Here is a 22,737-nt window from a genome sequence, read left to right on the forward strand (position 1 = left end):
GGTGTTGCCTAGATAGGAGTAGAGGGCAGCTGCAGGGCTCTCCCTCCTGTTACCAAATACTTACCAAGATCTGGGTACCTCAGAGCCAGAGCCTAAGAACGACAGTGGCTCCAAGGCCTGCCAACTCCCTGGGTCCAGATCGCCCTGCATCACAGGTTGCTGTTCATTCTCTGGGTGCTGGGTTGGGGGCATTGCCATCAGGCTACTCCTGTGCACTCCAGGGTCCTAGGAGCCCTCGACCTGTGCCTTTAGATGGGCCTTGGTGATGGCTTTAGACAGTCCTGATGTTGTAGAGTGTTGGCTGAGGCCCAGAGAGGGCTTGTTGGCCGCCACAGACTCACCCAGCTCCAGGTGGCTGAGCCAGGCCACCAAAGTGGCTCTTGGTGAAGGGCCTTTCCTGCGGCCCGAGGAGAAAGTGCTGGAGTTACAGATGAGGACTTCATGACTTCATCTCAGAGACTGCGGCTGGGTACAGTTTGCCTGGTGGTTGCCTAAATTTAAACGAAGTGGGCTGGGGTGGGTGGGAGTGAAGAAGATTGGCTTGGTGCTTTCATTAAAGCACAATGTGTTGGGGGAAGGTTCGGTTTTTTATTTTTACTTCACTGAATGAGGGTTGAGCACAGAGCTGAGGGTTTTTCCCCCCCACCTTTCCTTTTCTTACTTTCTTTTTTTAATGATTAAGTATCTATATTTTTATATTCTCAAATGAGGACTGGTGGTGTGTTTCACTTTCAGCCCTAGTGTGAATTAAAATAGGTTGTATTGGGACGTTATTGTTTTGCATTATCATTACTATTTTGCATTTTGTGAGGGCAAGCTCAGTTGTTGGGCAGGCCTCCTGAGCTGTCTAGAGACAGTTCGAGTCAGACTTGGTTTAGTCCCATTCCAGGCATTCATTAGCTGTGTGACTCGGGATATCATTTTTTTTAATTAATTTTTTTAAAAATTGTAGACAGACACCCTACTTTTGTCTTATTTTTATTTATTTTTATGGGGAGCTGAGGATTGAACCCGGTGCCTCACACGTGCCAGGCAAGCACTCTACCATTGAACCACAACCCCAGCCCCTGGATATCATGTTTGGACTTCCTTTTCCTTCTCTCTGAAATGTTGATAGCAATACCCATCTTAGAATTGATGTATGTCTGCAGTCACTTTTGTGAAATCCCCAGGATGCTGCACTGCACAGAAAGGGTATTCATGAATTCCTGGTTGTCCTTCTCTACTGTGCCTCTCATGCCTTGTCCCCACCCAGCTGGGGGCAGATCCAGGCATGAGGTCGAGATGATGACCTGCTGAAGGAGCAGGCAGGGGGTGGCATGGAGGTGTGTCCTCCAGCTAACATGTGTTGTATGCATGCATGTGCTTGTGTGTGCAGGGGAGATGGAGTTTGTGGGGGCACCTGGCTTGTCTCTGGGAGCAAAAGGGAAAGTATTAGAGACTTGAGCACTTGGTTCTCACCCACGGGAACTGTCCCCTGGGGGGTCCACCTCACTGATTTTTTGTCATTAGTCTTCTCAGTCTTTGAAAATCCAGATTAAGGAAAAAAATCCAGTCTATTGTTTTATGGTACTAAAAGCAAGATGAAGTTGAAGAATAAAGAAAATCATAGAGAAGAAAGTCAGCATAGCCATAATTCTACCCTTCTAGAAGCAATGAGTGTGAAGAGTTTGAAGTCCATGTCCCCAGCCTTTTTTCTGTGCATATACACATTGGGAGTTGGCCTGCCAGTTCCTTTTTACAGAACTGGAATTATACTGTACATATTGTTATGTAACATGCTTTTAAAACCGTATATTGTGAGTCTTTGCTACTTGTTAACTGTTCTTCTAAAATATGAGCTTCTGTGCTGGTGTAGCATTGGATCATGTGGGGTATTCCATAACTTATTTAACCAACCCCCTTTGGTCAGTCATTTAAATTGCTTTCTTTTTCTTGGGCTCCCTTAATGAAGCAGTGGATTTGGGGATGCAGGTATTCAGAGTTAGGTCACTGGTGGAGCAGTCTGGACTATGTGGTTTCCTAAGTTTCAAGGTGCAGGATGCCCTGTGTGCTCCTGAGACCTTTGTGCTCTGCAGAGAATTCACCATCCAGGTGAACCCTTCACCTGCCCTACTTCTTCCTGCCCCTCACCTACTACACATCATCCTTCGGCTGCTTCTTCAGGAAAACTTCGTTCATTCTCAGGGGCTAGAGTACCATGAGAGTTCACTGCTGCCCTGGAAAAGCCTGGTTCAAGCCCTGATGATGCAGAATGACAAGGGAAAATTGGTAGTATTGTTTTTGACACTCATTTTCCCTATCCGCAAAATGGGGGTAATGAGACCTTTCTGACCAGAAGGTGAAGGTGAAATTCAGTCATGGGCTTGGATGTGCATTGCCACCTGAAGTGCCATAAAGATGTTAGTGGGCATTGACCGCTTAGCTCATGGCCCTTGACTTCTCTGAGAAATGTGGTGAGTGGGAGCTGCCTTGCACCATCCTGGGAGAATCAATTGTGCACAGCTCTCCCCAGCTCCATGTTCAGAGCCCTCACATTGGCAGCTTGAAATTGGCCAGGGCGGAAATTGAGACATGCTACAACTGGATTTGTTTTTTTTTTTTTTTTTTTTTTGAGAGTTGATTGTCATATGCTTGCCATTTACCAATACTTACAGGACTAATCTTGAGTGCTCTTATTCAACATTTGCTATATGTTGAGTTTGAATTTATTGTTCTGCTTCATAGATTAATGCCTCGTTTCCCCCAACTGGACTGTAAGGTCTTAGGGCAGGAATTAGGAATTTGAAGACTGTCATTGCTTGTGTCATGTCTGTGATGGAGACCTGCAAAGCAGCATTTAGGCAAACGAGCTCATGACTTCACATGGAAAATTCTACACTAAGACAAGCTCTGAGAGACCATCATAGCTATGCAGATCCCTGGCCCAGTGCTCTCTTAATGATTCTTTATAGATGGGTCTCACACATACAGAATTGTGATTTAGCCTAAAAACTGCCCAGGGTATAATAAAGGGGCTTTATTTCCCTGTGTTTCCATCAGTGACTATAATAAGGGGGGACAAGTAATAGTTCATATTCTGCCAGGTATGTCCTAAATGCTTTTACAGTTAATTTTTTGTTTATTCCTTGCTTAAGTCATGTAAAGAAGATGCTATTATTATCCTTTTAATCTTTTAATTAATAAAGAAAATGTGAGGGGCTGGGATTGTGGCTCAGTGGTAGAGCGCTCGCCTAGCACTGTTGGGACCCGGGTTTGATCCAAAGCACCACATAAAAATGAAGGCATTGTGTTGTGTCCATCTACACCTAAAAAATAAATATTAAAAAAATAAAGAAAATGTGAAACTTAGAGACATTAAATAACTTGGTCTCAATGGGGGGACATCCAGGATTGATGGCTCATTTCTTCGTTCATCATTCAGTGGACAGGAAAGCCCTGCCCTGTTCTGTGTGCCCTGGCTGCCAATATGTATGCCAGCAGCCCTTACCCAGTGAGGGAGACAGTGACATAAACATACTGCAGCACTGGGCATTGGTGAGGTCAGTGAAGATAGTTTGGGGAAAGAGGTGGCGACTGAGGGGGCGAGGTTGGCCTTTGACTGTTCAGATCCCACTCCGGATGTTCATCTCAGAGCCCACCCTGTACACAGCCGAGATTTTGCACACAGCTGGTCCCTGTCGTGTTGTCAATTTTATTTTATTTGGGGAGCACAGCTTTATTCCATTGGGAAGATCTGGGAAAGCACACTGAGGGATCCCAGTGAACTCAAATCAGGTCCAGATCTACATGGAACCTCCAGGGTGCTGATCCACACTCTGAGGGCTGGCAGATGGGCCAGGCAGGCAGAGCAAGCGGGAGGCCTGGACGGTGAGGGTGGGAGGAGGAAAAATGAGCTCTGTGGTGGTCGAGGTGGAAGAGGATGAGGTTCACAATCAGAGATGCTCAGGGGAGCAGCCTGCTGGAGATCAGTGTTCTCATGGCACCCATGGGTGCAGGAAGGCACAGAGAGTTGCATGACTCCCCAAGGCCACCTGTGAGACTGTGTTCACGGAAATGGGAGCTCAGCTTTCCATTCCCAGTTCTGTGCCTTGAGCTAACCTCCCTGTCTCCCAGGTTTGACTTTCTTTCCCCTCTGACCCGGGAGGCCTTGCAGAGGGGGTGCAGCAAGCTAGTCTGGGCAGCTGTGGAAGGGTAGTCTGTAATCCTCAGCATTCAGAGCCAGAGTGGGTTGTGCGGACAGGCTGCTCTGTCTTCCATCCCAAACATACTTCTAGAAGATGTGATCTTCTTGTCAAAGGTCAGACAAAAAGCATTTTTTTAAAAAAGTATTTTCTTAGTTGTAGATGGACACAAAACTTTTTATTTATTTCTTTATTATTTTTTAATGGGGTGCTAAGGATTGAACCCAGTGCCTCACACATGTGAGCCCGACAAAAAGCATTTTTAAGGATTGGCCTCTCTGCTGTCCATGTCTTGGGGGACCAGCCAGTGTCCATGGTGGCTGAGCCAACATTTATTATACGTAAGATCTTAAAAAGTCCTACCCTGGGAGATGAGAGGACTGGAATCTAGTACCTGCCCTATGGTTAATAGGTGAGCTCTGTGATGCAGGTCTTGGCCTCAGTTTCCTTCTCTGTAACTGGAGCAGGCTTGCCACATGGTGTCCCTTTTTATGTTCCTTTTTGCTCTGACCTTTATTCTAAGTTGGAGGATAGACCAAGTTCTACTCACAAAGCATTTAAATCATTCAGTTCCTCCTCCGAGTGGCAATCATCTCCCAGAGTTCAGGGTTTGGTTAAAGATCAGGAAGGGCTTGAATAACCCAGAGATCTGGAATGCGTCTGCTCTGGGGTGTTTCTTGGTCTGTGGGTGCTGTGTATTTTTTCCCCTGGGCTCCCAGTTCTAAGCCACCTGGTATTAGCTAGTGGTTAAGTGGCCATTGCCCACACAGGATGCTACCCACAAAGTAAAGCTCACCCACAAGTGTTTTCCTAGCACCCCCACTGTTGACGGGAGGCTGTGAAATTTTGGGTGTACTTTCCTGATGGTCGGGCAGTTGTGATTTCTGTCTTTGGTACAGTCCTGTGTCTCAGAACAGTACTGAGCCTCATCCTGGTCCCTCCAGCGGCCTCCCACTGAAACCTTACAGTGATACCGATGCGAACACATAGGCTTCAAAAATAAAAAGTTATGAGGTGAGGAAGCAACAGGAAGTGGGGAAGCGAGCAGAACAAAGCTTACGATATGTGCTCAGAACGATGAGGACCTTTTTTTTTTTTCTTTTTTTTCTTTTTAAAATCATGTCACTCTTAACGTTGGGGTAGACACTCTTGTTTGTTTTCAATGGCTTGGCCTCTTAGAGTCCTGTGCAAGGAGCTAGGGGTGAGCAAGTTTAGGGAAGATGTATATCCCTGCCCCCACCCCCACCCCCCAACTCAGCAAAATTGACCCCAGTTCTTATCAGGGGCTGTGGATCCTCCTCTCTCCTTTTCTTGACTGAGGGATGGACAGAGCTGTTAGGGCTGCTCTTCTTGTGGACCTTCCTGTGCAGGACTAGATTGAGCTCTCCTTGGACACGGGGAAGGTAGGGAGTGGGATTCTGTCCCCTGTCCTTTCTCTACTTCTGTCTCAGTCTCTCCTTTCCCACTGATGATGACTGATAAAGGAGAGAGAACCAATTCAAAAATCAGTTTCCAGGATGGTGAAGGCCCCATGTGGACTTGAACAAGACCCTGTCAAACCCAGTGAGAACTGTCTGTCACTGCCTGAAACGACACCTTCCAGCCAGGGCACATTCACGTGTCCAGGGGCAAATTGCTGGCCAGCAGGTGGAGAGAGGGATTGTTAGTTGAGACAACCAGCTCTTGATTTGAAGAGCAGACGTGGTCCTGAGGAAGGAAGCTCCTGATAGGTGTTGCTTCTGCTATTTCAGCCACATTAGCTGGGCTTAGAGAGGGTTCGTGCTCACCTTAACCGAGCTCTTGATAAGAACTATGTGTTTGTACAAGTGTCACCTGCATGGCCTCATTCCTGTCAAGCTTTTGAAGATGGGAGGTAGGAACTTTGGGGCGCCTCATCAATGGTGGCTGGATAATATTAATAATAAAATAATGTAATCAAGAATGATTTTGCTGGGGACGTTCCTTGGGTCCAAAGCCCCCAGTGCTAGGTCACAGGTATTATCTTAATTAATGCTGAGGAACAGCAATGGAGAGATTGCCAATGGAGACCTAGAGCAGTTGGTTCAATGGCTCAAAATGGTGGAGGAGGTGTCTTCTGTCACTTTTGTCCAGCCTGTGCCTTTCATGTTATCCTCTGTTGACTGACATCCACTTCTGGGATGGCTGGGCTTGGGTATGCCTGCATCCTGAGAGGATGACTCTCTGGGGGCAGCTCGCCTGTCCAGGGAACCTCCTGACCATACCTCTATTAGCATTACTGCTGGATAGGCAGTGTGGCCTCTGATCCACAAGATGTGGCCTCAAGAGCCGCATCTTGATTCCCAGAATACAGCCTGTATACTATTGGAAATGCACCCAGGACAGCCTGTTTTAAAGTACAGTTAAAGATTTTCACGTCTTTTTCTTTCTTAAGCCACCCTGTCTCCCCGACTCTGCGTTATGTCCATCCGTGGTGTTCTGGCTTTGCCATTCTCTGGTGTGTTCAAGGCCTGCTCAGAGTGCTGGAGTCCAGGTCTTGGAGGATGGCTTTGTGACAGAGGTTTGCAGGACCTCCAGGCCACAGTCAGCTCGGGTGTGCTGTGGCCTGTGACTTAGGTACCTTGCTGCCTCTGGGGTCTTCTTTTCTGTCTTGTTTTGTGTTTGCTCTAATCTTGTTTGGTGCAAGGCTTACCCTGGACTCTTAGCTAATTCGGTGAAGTTGTGTGTGATGAATGGAGCAGATAGGCCACAAGAAAAATCGTTTTTAAAAAAAAACCAAGCAGGATTGTCTCCAGGCACCATTTGACATTCATGGATTACTTTGGGGGAGTTCTAAACACCTTCCTAGCAGAACCCCCACATCCCCGAGGAGCCCAAGTCTTGAAGGTCTCTTCCTCTGGCAGTGCCACATGCTGTCTAAAGGTGTGCTGGTTGGTGATAGCAGTTAGCTGGTATTTTTTGAATGAATGAAACTTGTGAAAGTTAAAAGCTTTAAGGAAAATCTCACAGCAGTCTGGTTTTTAGGGTTTGGGTTTTTTTTAATCAAAAATTCAGAGAAGTCGGTTTGCATGATTGGAAATTGTACCTGCTAGAATGTGGTCAGTGGCCACTGTGTAGACTTGGTGCAAGGCCAGCCAGTGCTGGGCTGCGTAGGTGGCCCGTGCAACCTTTCTCCTACTCATCTGCTTTTGGGGGTTGGACACCATCTCACTGCTTGATAAAGAGACGAGGATGAATAGATAAAAAAAAATAATAATAATTCTGGGCTGGGGTTGTAGTTCAGAGGTAGAGCACTCGCGTAGCATGTGTGAGGCCCTGGGTTCGATCCTCAGCACTACATAAAAATAAATAAATAAAATAAAGGTATTGTGTCCAACTACAACTAAAAAATAAATGTAAAAAAAAATAATAATTCTAAACCAGCTTTGTTTTCATATTTTCCATCCTATTCTAAAACTGCCTTAGTAAGGTTGCTAGTTTTTTTTTTAACTCTATAATGAAATCAAAGCTGAAACTTTTAACAGCATTATTTGAGTCCAGCCCAGATTGTATTATCTCCCAATGGGTTTAAATGCCTTGATAGCTTGGCAGGTCGCTGCGTGGAATCTCACTGGTCTCACATAGCATCTTGGTCTGCAGTGGGAGGTATGGCACCAGATGTGCATGTATGAACTTGGGCTTTAAATTTTTTTTTCCAAATTAAAAAGTGGTTCACTATTTTTGATTATGTAAGTATTGTAAGGAGTTCAGTGTTCAGCACTGGGGAGGAGTTTCCTCCCCAACTCGCCCACGAACAGGGAGAGTGCCTTAGAACATAAAATTAATAGTGTTTGTGGCTCGGAAACCCACCTTGTCATTAACCACCAGTGCATGCCAGCCTGAAGCATGTTCTTGTGCCCAAGTAAACCACAAGGTTGTGGAAAAACGTAAAGGAAATGGGGGGTGACTTCGTAATGAAAGGTGAAGCCTGGTGGGTGGGGGACATGTGGGAGGGGGCTGCAGAACAGAGAAGGGAGGCAAAGTCTGCAAGTTCCTCCATGGCTCATGGGCAGACCTGGACTTCCCTAGTGAGGGAAGGTTGGCGGCGTGGGGACCAGTACTGATGCTCAAGTGTCTGCATTTCCTTCTGTTTATGTTTTGAAACTTCAGAGAAAAGGCAGCACAAAGGGAACAGATGACACTTGTTGGGTGGAATGGGTTTGCCTCCAGCTGCTCACCTTAGTTAAGTGAGACTTAACTCATCCAAGGGCAGCAGTTCTCAGATGCACCTGAACTTGGCTGCTGAAGACATATTTGGTCTGGAGACATTGTTGGCTGTCATGATTGGGGGTAGCGGTGGTGGGGTCAGTACTAGTAACTAATAGACAGAGGTCAGCGATGCTGCTAAACATTCTCCGTGACAGGAGGCAACCCTCAGCAGAGCATTATCAGCCTGTGGTGTCCACAGTGCCGAGGTGGAGTAACCTTGATCTCAGGGCTGGGTTGTTGCTCCTCTTGTCCTAAAAGAGACATGTTTGGGCTCAGGCTGTGAGAAGAACAGACTTCTGCTGATGTGCCACCACCAGGTCTGGAGAGCTCCCTGCTCCAGGGACCTGAAAGGACCCCAGGCGTTGACTTCTTCACCTGGCTGTCATCATTTTGCAGCTGAGAGACATTTTTAACCCTTTGCTTGAAACAGTTCTTCATCTTGTCTGGTTGTTCCCGGGTCCTGTCTCCTGACGTGATTCTTCTCTCCATGTGTTAGGATTTGCCTCTTTCTTGCTTGCCTCTCTGTATCACTCATCAGAGGGCTCTTTGGTCCTCTTTGGAGAATCTGCTTTTCTCTACCCCAAATTAGATGCTAATGAATCTTTGAATTGCTCTTCTGCATAGGATGTGTTTTTTTTTATGCCATTTCCCCATAAGAGAATTAAAAAATATGAACTATTTAATAAACTATAGACTTAATGTCAGTCAACTGTAAAACACATGCCTCTTCCAGGCCACTTTTTGACAAGTTTTCAGGTAAGAATGATAGCATATTAAATTATTAGGCAGTTTTATGACTATGCAGGGAAGATTTATCCTTTGATGAATAAATATTGCTGTAGCCCAATTTAGAACTTGACAAATGCTGATTTACAGCTTAAAATATAAGGGTTATTTTATGATGAAGTGGCAGTGGTGGTGGGGTGGGTTTAAAGTGGTGTCGGTGGCACCTTTGAGTAATACGCCATTAAAACATTGCCGCAGGCAGAGCTGCATTGCGGATCCTTGGTGGCTACTGGGGGTTCCCGCCACTTCTGATAGGTGTTGGGGTTCAGGTCACTTTGTGATGCACAGTTATAGCCCAGAGTAATTTGAGGCACTATTGAAAGTGTGGGTGCCCCCAGGTCCCTGGCTGTGGATCCTGAAGTGCACCTTCTAAAGGATTCTGCTTGCCTATCCTTGTAGCTCCAGGGTGATGGTGGCACTTGGTGTCAGTGACTGTGGTTTTTCAGAGGAGGGAAAGATAATTTTGAGGATGAACGCTTTCAAAACCTTGTTGAGGAAGGAAGCTGGTGTTCTGAATGCGCTGGTCACCCTACTTTTGGATCAAAAAACCAGGGACAGTAAAACTGACGAGTATGGGGGCTGGGGATGTGGCTCAAGCGGTAGCTTGCTCGCCTGGCATGCTTGGGGTGATAGGTTCGATCCTCAGCACCACATAAAAATAAAATAAAGATATTGTGTCCACCTAAAACTAAAAAAAAACAAAACAAACAAACAAAAAACCAACCCAAAACTGACAAGTATGGTTACTTGGAGGATTAGAAGATTTAAAATGGATACTGACCTGTAATGTCTGTCACGTGCCTATGCCCCCAATGATGTGCCACCACCAGATCAATGACTTGTAGTCTTTTCCTCTGTGCTTGCTTGTTATTTATTGACTGATGAATTGATTGAATAGTGCACCTGGTATAAAGTATGCATGTTATAAAGTGTCTAAAGTGGGGTAAATAATCCTGCCCCTTGCTGACCAGTTCTCTTCTCTAGAGATAGCTACAGTTATTAGCTTTTTGGGTGATTATGCAAAGACATCTTCTCATATGTGAGTAGATGGTATTTCCCAACAACTGTTGTTCTACTGTTCATGTCTTCATTGCCTTTCCTGTTTTACCCTACCACATGTCTTGAAAATTATTCCCAGATCATGGAGAGAGTGCCTTCATTCTTTTGTATGGTTGCATAGCTTTCCATTTTGAAAAAGAATCATGATTTATTGAAGCACTCCCCCAAAGGTGGATATGAGGCTATTGGCAATCTTTTTTTCATTACAGATCAGACCATGATGGGTAGGTATCCTGGAGTACACACCATTTTGCCATATGTAGGAGAAATCCTGTTGGATAAGATCCCAGAAATGGAAGTGCTGGCATAGGCATGTAAACATTTGTGATGTTGGTAGACGTGCATGTGTACCTTTTCAAGGAGGTTGTAGTGTTTTATACCATCAGTGAATGAGGCACCCTCGCCAACTCAGTGAGTTATCATAGGTTTTGATCTTTGCCAATCTGATGGATGAAAACCAGCGTCTCAGTTAGTTTTAATTTGCATTTCTTTTATGAGTGTGGTTGAGCATCTTTTCACAAGTTCAAGATCCATTTGTGTTTCCTTTTCTTGCGATTCATGCTCTGCCCATTTATCTGTTGGGTTGTTGGTCTTTCACAGACTTAGATTCGGTTTTCTTTTTGACCTATTTTCGGATTTGGCGTAGTTCACTCTGAGGCAAGCTGTGTGTTCAGATGAGGCTTTGGGGAGTATAATGGATCAACCACACTGGAGATTAACACGGGTCCCTTTTCTTGGGTGTGGCCACTGCTGCCTCTGAGGCTGCTGGAGTCCCCGAGCCTAGTGTTCTCTGGCTCTCACCCCTGCAGCACTCGGTCAGAGCTGACAGTTACCCACCCAGGTGGATAGCTAGTGCCTGATGGCGTGTTGAGCACGTGAGGACGGGTTGGTTCCAAGCATGAATGTGACTGAGTGGGAAGGCTGGGGCTGGAAGTGGGGATAGCATGGGAATCTGGGGCACTTGTATTTAGACACATTCACTGGAAGGAACCATGGCAGCTACCTGGAGAGTTTTCAAATTCATGGCGTCCAAGGAGTCAGGAAAAAATTGGATATGCTTATTTTTAAACAGTTTGTGGATTGTGTTTTCAATGCTTTGTTCAATACAGTGGTTCTCAGCTGGAAACCATTTTGCCCCCCTCCAAGGGCACCTGTCAGTCAATGTCTGGAGACATTTTTGTTGTCACATTTCAGTGAAGGGGAGGGGGACAAGGCCAGGGATGCTGCTGAGCATCCCATGTGGAGGACAGCCCCCAGGTCAGCCCAAAATGCCAAGTGTTCGTATGTGAAGCACCCTGCAAATGGCAGGTCCAGTTGTTCATCTGAAAAAGAGTCTGAGGAAGCCACTATTTATTTCCTTCGGTTTCCAGACGTCATGGAGACTCTTGGTGTCACAGTGGGACTCACTGATGTACATGTAGATGAACTTTTCCTAAAAAGATGTGAAGCCTGAAGAAAAACACAGGGGGGAGTTTTAGTTGAAAATGTAACTAACACACTGTTTAGAAATGATCAAGGGCTGGGGCTCTGGCTCAGCGGGGAGCACTTGCCTAGCATGTGCAAGGCAGGGATTTGAACCCTTGCACCAAAAAGAAAAAAAAAGTTTATATTATTTTGGACAGTGAGAGCTGAGACGTGTTGGGGGCCACTTTTTCCTCCTTCCACACTCCTCTCTTTTAAAGCTTTCTTTATTTTTTTGCAGGGGGTACCAGGGATTGAACTCAGGAGTGTTTAACCACTGAGCCACATCCCCAGTCCTTTTGGGTCTCGCTGAGTTGCTTAGTGCCTCACTCTTGCTGAGGCTGGCTTTGAACTCACAATTCTCCTGCCTCGGCCTCTCAAGCTGCTGGGATTACAGGTGTGCACCATTATGCCTGGATTTTTTTTTTTTCAAATAATCATGACTTTTGTGGGAGTTTTTCTAAAAGGATCACTCTTTCCCTAAGGATACTTAAAATAAATTATATATATATATGGAGAGAGAGAGAGAGAGAGAGAGAGAGAGAGAGAGAGAGAGAGAGAGAGAGAGATAGTAGATGGACACAGTACCTTTATTTATTTTTATGTGGTGCTGTGGATGGAACCCAGTGCCTCCTATGTGCTAGGTGAGTGCTCTATCACTGAGCCACAACTCTAGACCCTCTAAGAGGGACACAGGAAAGTAGGAATTTTCTAACCTGAGGCTCCTGAAAGGATGTCATAAAGGGTCAGGGTGGCATTTTCAGTGTACCCAAGCTTTTGATGCAGTGCGACTATGCTGGGTTCCACCTAAGTTTCCCAGGCTCTCAGGATGTGGTGGCTGGGTGGCTTTCCACAGTTCCACCTTGGAGTTCTGGGGAACCAGTGGAACTAGCAGAGGCAGTGCCCTTAGGCTTTGGAGAGGGAGGCAGCCGAGAGCACATGTTGGGAACCATATTCCTGCTTCATTCCTCCCCATGAGTGACCTTGGACAGGCCTCTGTTGCCTGGTCTTTAGGAGGGCAGTGGTATTGCATGACTGGCGGATTGGCGTGTGGGAAGGACCTAGAACAGTCCCTATGTTAGTGGAGCCTACGATGGGGTGATCGCCTTCAGCCATTGCAAGTTCCAGCCTTCCTGTCCCTTCTCTGCACGTCTGCGGAAACCCTTTGCCAACGTGAGCCAGCACACTGCATGCCAGGGGAGCTTCCAGCAGCTTCCCCGAGTCCCCATGTGTGCAAAGGTCCCTCCTTGGTGTCTCTGCTTGCCCTGTGAGGTGCGGAGCTTCTGCCGAGCCAGGCCCATGCCTGCTGTCCACCCTCACCTCCTCTGCTGTCCACCCTGCCCCTGAGATGAGTCTCCTCCCCATCCTGGAAGCTGAGGGTGCGGCTGATCCAGAGCCTGCTTAGGAGCCCGCTTGGATTCTGGGCTCCCTGTCCTCAGGTGCATTCCAGCTGGGCCAGAGCCTTAGTCACCAGCAAGGGCTGTTTAAATGGGGACAGCCTTTGGGCAGAGCCTGTAAACAGTCTCGGAGAAGTTGTGGGGGGGACAGTGACTTTGAAGATTTGTCTGCTCCTTCTGCCTGGAGGTTCATATGCAGGGAGTTTTCCAGCTACAAGGTGCAGGGGTGGGTGGCTTGGCCCTGGACAGCATGTTGTTTTAAGAAACCACTAGATAGGGCTGGGGCTGGGGCTCAGTGGTAGAGCACTTGCCTAGCATGCATGAGGCACTAGGTTCGATTCTCAGCACCACATACAAATAAATAAAATGAAAAATTTCATCAACAACTAATAAAAATATTAAGAAACAAAAAAAGAAACCACTAAATATAGGGCTGGGGTTGTGGCTCTGTGGTAGAGCACTTGCCTTGCGTGTGTGAGGCGCTGGCTTCCATCCTCAGTACCACATATGAGTAAATAAAGGTATTGTGTCCATCTACGACGAAAAAAAAATTTTAAAAAAGAAACCACTCAATATATTGAGACGCTTGTGGGATTCCGTGTGGTGGCAGAATCAAAGGGCACGTGAACCCTGAATTCAGATAGCTTCTAGTCCAATGGGGCTGGTGCCACCCCTGCCATCAGGGACTCCTGGGAAGACACAGTCTCTGCCTCCAGGAGCTCCCAGTCTGGGTGGAAAGACACAGTGGGGAGCCCCGATCTGATGGGGAAGGCGGAGGAGGAGGCATAGGATGAGCACCCCCATCTGTTAGGTGGTAGAGCCCATCTTCGCATGGAGCTCCCAGTCTGATGGTGGAGAGAAGAGCCCTGCTCACGCAGCCTGGTGGGGGAGGCTGTGTCTTGCTTCCTGACCCTCCAAGAGGTGGATGGGGTGGAGCCATTGTGTTTTGTTTGGCAGTGCTGAGATGGAACCCAGGGCCTCGTGCGTGCCAGGCAGCGCTCAACCACCGAGCCATTTTGCCAGCCCTGGAGCAATTCTTACACCCAGAACTTTGTCCCACCCAGAGGGTAGATGCAGGTGGCAAGAGAAACCCAAGAGACTGGCAGCCCTGGCAGAAGCTGACTTAGGAGCTCCCTGCTGGTTTGGCCCCTGCTGGCTGCGCCCCACTAACATGTGTGGGGGCTGCGCTATCTTTAGTGGTTGCTCTTTATAATCGGTGGAGGACGTTGCTGACGTGGCTGTTTCCTGGGCTGGACCTTTCTCCCTAGAGAGCTGTGCCTTTGGGGCAGTGAGAGTTTGCTTTGGGGTGGGGTAGGCAGTGGGGAATAGTTGGGGGCTTCCAGAGACTAAGACCGGAAGGGCAGTCAGTCGGTATGAGGGTCAGAAAATTAAGAATTTCTGTAGAAAGGACACTAGACATCTTCTAGTATGACCTTCCCATTTCACAGAGGTGAATGTGGAGGCCCGGAGAAGGGAAATGTGTTCTCAGTGTCATACAGGATTTAGAGGCTGTGCTGGGCTCCGGGCCTGGTTCCTGAATCTGGTCCCCTCATAGATGTGCCTACCATAGGTTGCTTGGTAATGACAGTGGTTAGGAAGGTCATGTGACAGGCTATGGCAGATCAATTACTGCTGCTCAGAACATGCATACTACTGTCTCACTAGGAGAAAAGCCCAAAGGGTTTGCTGTAACTTCAGGACCTGCTTGCTCCAGCTCCCTCCTCTCCCCACACCCCTCTCTGCATCTCTAACCTGCCCTTCTCCTCATCACTCACACCATGCTGGAGTCTTGGTTGTTCTTGACATTCCTACCCTGGGGCCTTTGCATTTGCTGATCCTTTGGCCTAGAATATCTTCCCTCGATATCCATTTGGCTCCCTCCTCTCCTCCCTCCAGAGACCCCTGTCCTGACTCTCCTAGATAAAATAACTTCATTCCCTGCCATTTCCTATCCCTTTTATTCTGCTTTATTTTATCCAAAGCATTTGATGCCCTCTGACATGGTACACAATTCATTTCTTTTAACTCTTTGTTTCCGCCCTTTAGAATGTAAACACCAAAACTTGTTCTGTTTTGTTCACTGTAATAGACCCAGCAGATAGAATATGCCCAGCATCTAATAAGTGCTCACTGTTGATTTCATTCAAGGGAAAAGGTGAGGAAAAGCAGAAGAAACACAAATTAAACTAAAGGAATCCAGGTGGGTGTTGAGGAAGGTTTGATTTAGATAGTGTGCTTTATAGAAAAGGGACAAAATATGATGGGAGCTAGAACCTCCACCGCATCCCAGGGGCCACCTGGATCCCTCTCTGGTGCAATGGACGGCCAGCCTTTCCTGTCTGCCCTGAGCTCTTTCCCCCTTGTGTGGCCCTCACCTATCCCTGGAAAAACTAGGGTGAGACTTCAGTTTTCCCAGGAAAGGCCAAGTTGGTCAATGCCCTGGACCCAGGAAGCCCCAGGACTCTCCTGGAGCTCCTTGGCCCTTTGCCAGGTTGTGGGACAGGGCTGGGGGTTGGGGGCAGGCAGGTGCATCTTCTGCATCAGGCTTTAGGAGTCTTAAATCTAACCAGACTCCTTTTTCTGAGGACCACAGGTGCTGGAAGACTTGAGCTGAGGATCCAGGGAAGTTTGGCAGCATGTGGGTGTGAATTTGGGTTGTTCTCCTGAAATTGGGAGGTGGGGAGGGAAGCTAAAGGCTTCCGGGTTCTGGTCCTGCCCCTTTCTGTGGGTAACCTTGGTCAGTTACTTCCCCTCTCCTGCCTCAGCTTCCTCATCTAAAAAGTAAGAATTGGAGTAGATCGGGGTGTGGGGTCTAAGCTTTAGGGATCCCTGCAGATGAACTTCAGGGGGCTCTTGCCATAAAGGGACAAGAGCCAGTGACTTAGGTTGTTCCTCAGACCCCTGCCTCTCTGTGGCTATCTGCCTTGAAAACTCACCTTGTGCTCTCTTTGGATCAAGTACCAAGTTTTTGGTGAAACGATGAACTTCTCTGATATACTGGAAATAAAGGTGACAGTTGAAAAAAATAAAGCAAATGTTTAACAAGTTTTCTCAGTGCCGGTTACTTGAGTTAATGTGGGTTTCTTCTTGCTTTCTTTCCTCTTCTTGCTCTTAACCTGTAAGTGAACACTAGATCAAACAAGTTTCGGTTTGAGTGCCCCCCGCTTTACAGTCTAGGCCTGTATCTTCTCCCCTTATCACGTGGACTTTCAGCCAGTCTGTTTCAGGGAGCCCTTATCAGCCAACTGCTCAGCCTTGGGGTAGGAAGATGTGGTCTCAGGCAGTTTGAGAGCTGGGTTTTCAGCATCAGCGTAGCCCTGGTACCCTGCCTTGGCCCACCGGCCCGGCCCAGTGAGTGGTAGCAACAGTTCCACCAGCTTTGGGAAGATTCGAGTCCTTCCCTTCCCCACACCCTGGCCTCTTGCTCAGAACCAGCTTCATAATTGTGGGGCCCAGTGCCAATGAAAATGTGGGGCCCCTTGTTTTAAAATTATTAAGACTTTCAAGACAGCGACGTAGTGCATTTAATCAAGCATGGGGCCCTGAGAGAGCTCGTGCCTGTGAAGCCAGTACTGCTCTTCCTGCTTCCATCTTTCCCTACCAGGACCCTGGAGATGTGGGGAACACATTTTCAGAGACTTTAAGAATTCACTTGGCAATCCTAGGAGCTCGGGAGGCTAAGGCAGGAGGATTGCAAAATCAAAGCCAGCCTCAGCAACTTGATGAAGTCCTAAGTAACTTAGTGAAAACTTGTCTCATTAAAACAAACAAACAAACAAACAAACAACAACAACAACAACAAAACCCGGAGTTGTTCCCATCATGGCCTGATTGATTTGGGGCTGCTGGCCTGAGCCAGTGTGTGTTTGGAAAGTCAGTGACTGGGAAGGGAGGGTTTGTGCCCTGTGGAAGGAGCAGAGGAGGATGATACGTATGTGATTGTGCTGCCCAAGCATCCCCAAGGACACTGGAGGAAGTTTTCTTTGGGAGCATCTTGCCCTTTAAAATGTCTTCTGATGGATAAATAAAATGTGGTATATCCATATAATCCAATATAATTTAGCCATTAAAAGGAGTTTGGTACTGATGCATATAGTACAAGTGGGTGAACCTTGAAAGCATTAGACTAAGTGAAAGAAGCCAGACTCCAAAATCTATGTATTATTGATTCCATTTATTTGAAACGGCCAGGATGGGCAAATCCGTGGAGAGAGTCCGTGGTTGCCCGGGGAGGAGGGGCACGGCATGAGGAGGGCCTGCTAATGGGGGCAGGTTTTCTTTGGGAAGATGAAAGTGTTCTGAGAGTAGATCGTGATGATGTTGTGCCATCTTGTGAATATGCTAAAAATCAGTGAATTGTGCATTTTGAAAGGGCAAGTTTTACGGTATGTGAATTGGATCTCGGTTTTGTAGCAAGAGCAGTGGGGCAGGGGCAGTCTCAAAGGGCTCTGTCTTTAGCCCTTCCCTCTGCCCTGGTTGGGTGCTGCTGATTGGGTGCAGAAGTCCCCTCCTTCCTTCCTTCCTCCTCTTCCTCCTCTTCCTAACTCCCCTCTAATCCCAGGTCATCTCCCAAGCATCCCTTAAGCAAAGCCTGTTTCCCAGGAAAGGTCTCTGGAAGTCTTCTCGCCAAGCCATAGGTGGCTGCTGTGATGTAGCCTCTCCCAGGACATTTGCATATCAGCATAGAAAAGGAAAAAGCTTTGAGGTGAGAGGAATGAATGTCTAATTTTAGAATTCCAAGTAAGAGCAGGCGTGCTTGGAGGGGTTTTTATTTTTTCTGGGGTGGGCGTGGATCTCCGTGGAGACCTGGGGCGGCTAGGTCCCTCTCCACATGGGGATTCCACCCACTGCCAGACCCTCAAGACCAAGGGGGTGATGGTGAGTGTCAGGCTGAGACACCCCCCTGAGGACAAGCACTTTGCCTCCCCCCCGCCACTGCCTTTTAACCCCTTCTGAAAGTGGGGGCGTTTGGACTTTGGAGGCTGCTGGAATGAACCCTTCAGACCAGACTTCACTTCTGCTCTATGGAATGTGCTTGGGTCTTGAATCAACTGGTCTCCGTTGGAGACAGACCCCTTGTCCGGCTCTGTTCTGTTCTGGCCCTGGACAGTTCAGTCCTGCCCCTGTCCCCACGTCACCAGAATCACAGCCCCGTCCTTCAAGGCCCAGTTTCATTCAAGCTTCTCTGTTCCCCGAGAGGCCCGCTCTGTTGGTTGTGTTGAGCCTTCCTCCTTCTTGATCTTGGTGGCCCCTGGACCCTGAGATCTTTAACTCGATCATCTTTGCATCTCTAGTGCAGAGAATCAAGATACTTGTACACAGTAAGCACTTAACAAATGCTTTTGTATTGTACCGAACCAAGTCTTTGTGAGGGAGAGAGGGGGACAGTCAATTCATCAAAAGAGACAGTAAGGAAACTCTGAGGCCCCAGCATGACTTGCTAAGAGAGGTGGAAATGGAGTCTGTGGTGTGAAGGACTGGGACCTGAAAGCCTGCTGGGGGTGGCTGGGGTGGCCCGCGTCACCTGGGAGAGCGAGCAGAGGGCATCTCAGAGGCTGCCCTATGGAGTAGCTGCTGCCCTGGAGTATCCTTTCCTGAAAGATCTTTTGAATTTCAGGCTAGAAAGACCTCCATGAGCAAATATGGAGTCTGGAGTCTGTGGCTTCCTGCATGCTCCAGAGGAGTTCTGCTACGAGGTGGACCTGGGGGAACCTCTGAATGTACCCTACTGGGGTTGGGTCTGAATCTCCTGGTTTTACCCAGCTTCCTGGGGGTGTTCAAGTCCTGGAGGATCCTTCTTGAGCAAAACCCTTGGGTGTTCTGTCTTAAGAGCTGCCATTCACTTTCTGCCTAGGCCCGAAGTGGGTGGAGATAGGTGGGGCTGTGGTCTCAGCCCCATCTGTCTGGTGGATGGATGTGTGTCCTGGCTGTTAGTCAGAGACCCAGCAGGAAATGATGGGTGCATGCAAAATGTACCACTAGAGAGATTTTAATGAAAGAAGGCTATTTACAGAAAAGTGGGCGGTGTGAGATAAACCATCAAAGGAGGGTGAAGAACCCCAAGGCTGGCAAAAGAGTGGGTGGCCAGAAGGAGGGAGCCCCCGAGTTGGGGAGATGGGGACATGAGTAGAAGCTGTGATGGTGAAGGGCTGGGCTGAGACGGGGGACATGGGAATAAAGGTTCTTCGTTTGACTAAATCCAGCTGGAGGGAGGCCTAGGGATGCAGTCAGAGGTCCCAGAGAGCAGAGAGCAGAGTGTGTCTGTGGGGCATGCTGAGTTCCCTCTCTAGATGCCTGGGCATTGTAACGCTCAATTGGCTCTTACCTTTCTTGGGGTATTCTTGGTGATAAGCATCCTGCAAGTGTTCACTTCTTTCCAGCATCATGACTGTGAGAAAGAAGACAGAGCCCTGGCAACATCATCTGGACAGTTAGTTTGGGGTACTTTTGATAGAAGTTAAAATAACATTTATTGATGGCGGGCAATGAGTATCCTAAGCTTCTTAAGCATCCTGTCTTTAAAGAATAACCCTGGGGGGTAGGTACCAGTACCCTTGTCTTCATAAGTTACTGCTGAGGAATGGGATCCAGGATGGGTCAGTCCCAGTCACACAGCTAGATCAGAGGCAGCAGTGGGCTAGACCAATGGATCCGACTCCTACACCATTCCTCATGGCGTGCCCCACCCACTCTGTGGTCAGTGCCACGTGTGTGCTGGCTCACTGCTGGGGATGGTCTCCCACTTCCTCTCCACTTGACCCAATTGACCCTGGATTTTGAGACCCAACTCAGATCTCACTTCCTCCATGAGACTTTCTCCCGACCACTCCCACCTCTCACTCTCCTTTGGCAATGGGTGGCAGGTAGCTCTCTGCCGGGCCTCAGGATGTCATCCATCTGTTCTGAATGTGTGTAACTCCAGTGTTCTTAGGTGCAGATCTTAGGTTCTGAGTTATCTTTGAATTCTTTGCTCAAGAGGTTTAATTGAAGGAACTTGAGTAAAGTCATTATTTATGGAGCTAGAGGAGGGTTGCGGGAGCTGTCTGGGATGGAATGGTGCATATGGTGCAGGGATGCATCATAGGAGAAGCTATTACCAGGTCAGGGCTAGAGGGAGCCAGTCATGGGAGAGAGGCCCATGATAGGGGTTGGTAGGTTTGAGAACTGGTGGTCTACATGGTTAGTAAGAGCTCACTGGCTAACAGGGAGGGTTTTTAAGAAAGAAAGGGAAGCATTGGGCTTACAGTCCAAATGGTTGCAGAGAGAAGACAGGCACATACCCCCACCTGAAACAAAGGACACTTGTACATGGTAGTGACTCCCCCTGCTTGCACGGACTGCCATATGTCAGTCAAGTGCAGTGAAGGGGAACGCTGAGCCCGAACTGTCCAAGGCTTCCTTCTTAGAGCTTTGGAGCTGCAGGCTGGGTTGGTGGCCTCCATGAGGATTTCCCCACAGGCCTTGGGCTGAGTATGAAGCTCAGTGGTAGAGAACCTGCCTACCATGCATGAGGCCCTAGGTTTGACCCCCAGCACCATAGTGAGGACCACCACACACACACACACACACACAAATGATCTCACACAGGCCACACATCATCTGGATCGAGCGTGAGCCAGTCTGTTTTGGCAGTTGAAAAGTTGCCAAGTTCTTTAAAATTTACTACCTTAAGGGCCCAAGAAGTTTGGGTCATTGGCAGACATCCTGCACCTCTTCACCTTTGGAGATGAGGTCAGGAGGAGACTGAGCCTCCTCTCCCACATCTCAGGAACTGCCCCAGACCACTGACCACTCCACGTTGCTCTGGGAGGGCCCCAGCCCGCCTCAGTGTGGTGTTGCTTAATCTCATTTCTTTTTTCTTTATTCCTATTTTTTTCCACCCACTCCTGTTGGCCTAGATCCTCCTAGACCCAGGAAGGGTCCTCGGAGCTGTGGGGAAGCGGGTTGAAGAGGTGGAGCCCACAAACGGTTGAGAGTTCCTCACTTGAGCCTCTTGGGTGTGAATTTTGCTGTTCATAGTATTTGGGGATTTTTCTCTGTTCAGCCTTGGATGTGTCAGGAGACACTCCAGATGTCCAGAATGAATGCCTTGTACTTCTCTGTACATCACACCCTCTCCGCCTCTCCCGGGTTCTCTCGCAGTTCTGCTTTTGCTCCTTCACCCCTCCTTTCCCATGCGAGGCTTTAGGGAGCCATGGGGACTGTGGAGAATCCTCCAGCTTACACCCCATCTCAAGGGTTTGGGGGCCTCTGATCTATAAGTTGTGGGTTCGACTGTTAACTTGGATCGTGTGGCTCTTTGCCTTCACAGAGTTTCAAAGAGGCTGTGGGGGGGCAGCCTGGGAAAAATAGGGACAGAGAAGGGGGACACTCAAGAGGACAGTGGGCCCACCTGCTGCAGGACACAACCTCAGCAGGCCAGACGGGCTCAGCGTAGGACTTGAGACTCATGGTAGGACCTCGCTTCCCCTTCTGTTCTTGGGGACCCGTGTGGCTGGGGAATGGCTCACGTCAGAGGCCTGGGCAGGGCGCAGAAGCCCTGAGAGTCTGATGGGGAATCTTCCATTTTACAAAAAGGAGGTGATTCTTTCTCTCAATACCGTGAGGCTTTGGAGATCAGAGAATGCTTTGCCTCAGGTTTTAAGCTCTTTTTTTTTTAACTCTTTTATTATGTAAGTAAAACATAATAAAGAAAACAAAGAGGAAAGGGAAGTGTAATTAATGTCACCTATAATCCCACCACTCAAATATCATTTATATTTTAAACTTCCTAGATAATTCTCTGAATTCACAAAGCAGAAACGAATATACATGTATTTTGCAACCTGCTGTGTGTGTGTGTGTGTGTGTGTGTGTGTGAGATTTTTTTTTTTTTTAAAAGAATACTTGCTTGCCCTAAATTCAAACCAAAGGGTAAAAAGAGAACTGCCCTTGCTGGGACTCCATCTGTCACCCCCTAGTTCTATTCCTCAGCAGTAGCCAGGATCAGGGAGACATTTAGAAGGGAAAAGCTGTAAATATTGGTTGTTGTAACTTGGAAAGATGTTGTGGGCAGGTCAGGGTCAGGGGGAAGGTGAAGTGTGGGACTGGGAAGTAGTCTGTGGGTGGAGTCGGGACTTTCAGAAACAGATGTCTATAGAGTTAAGGAAAGGAGGAGATGAAGAATTTTTTGAGGACTGGGTTTTGGTTGGATTTGTCATAAGGAGCAGGGCGAGTGAAGGTGAGTGAGACTGTGGACAGCGGCCTGGTGATCAGCTTTTACCTTCTGGGTGGGGGAGGGATGGGGGCAGAGAGGGTATTAGGAAGGCAAATAAGCCAAAACATGTCAGGAAGTGGTGATAGTAACTGGTAGATATTTGTATACCTTTACTTGATGAAACTAAAAATTAGCAACTCTATATTGGTTCCCCCATTTTTGTTAAAAAAAATTAAAAAATAATAACAAATTTGTGAATACCAAAAACCTGAGCAAAACTGCAGACCTGGACTAGGAGTTGTCGATAGCAACTTTGGTTATAGCAGATTTGGTTCTGGTTTTGCCTGTTACCGGATGTGCAGTCTTGGACTGCTCCTTAATTATTTATTTTAATTTAATTTATTTATTTGCTGTGCTGGCAATCAAA

General features: G+C 47.7%; 1 protein-coding gene across 19 annotated transcripts in view; it reads left to right on the plus strand.

Annotated features, from left to right (window-relative positions):
- Trerf1 (transcriptional regulating factor 1) overlaps positions 1-22,737 on the plus strand; it is a 214,395-nt gene that overhangs the window by 57,467 nt on the left and 134,191 nt on the right. The gene's annotated exons all lie outside the window — the stretch shown is intronic.

Source organism: Ictidomys tridecemlineatus, chromosome 8 (assembly GCF_052094955.1).
Source record: "Ictidomys tridecemlineatus isolate mIctTri1 chromosome 8, mIctTri1.hap1, whole genome shotgun sequence".
In the NCBI taxonomy this organism is placed as follows: domain Eukaryota; kingdom Metazoa; phylum Chordata; class Mammalia; order Rodentia; family Sciuridae; genus Ictidomys; species Ictidomys tridecemlineatus.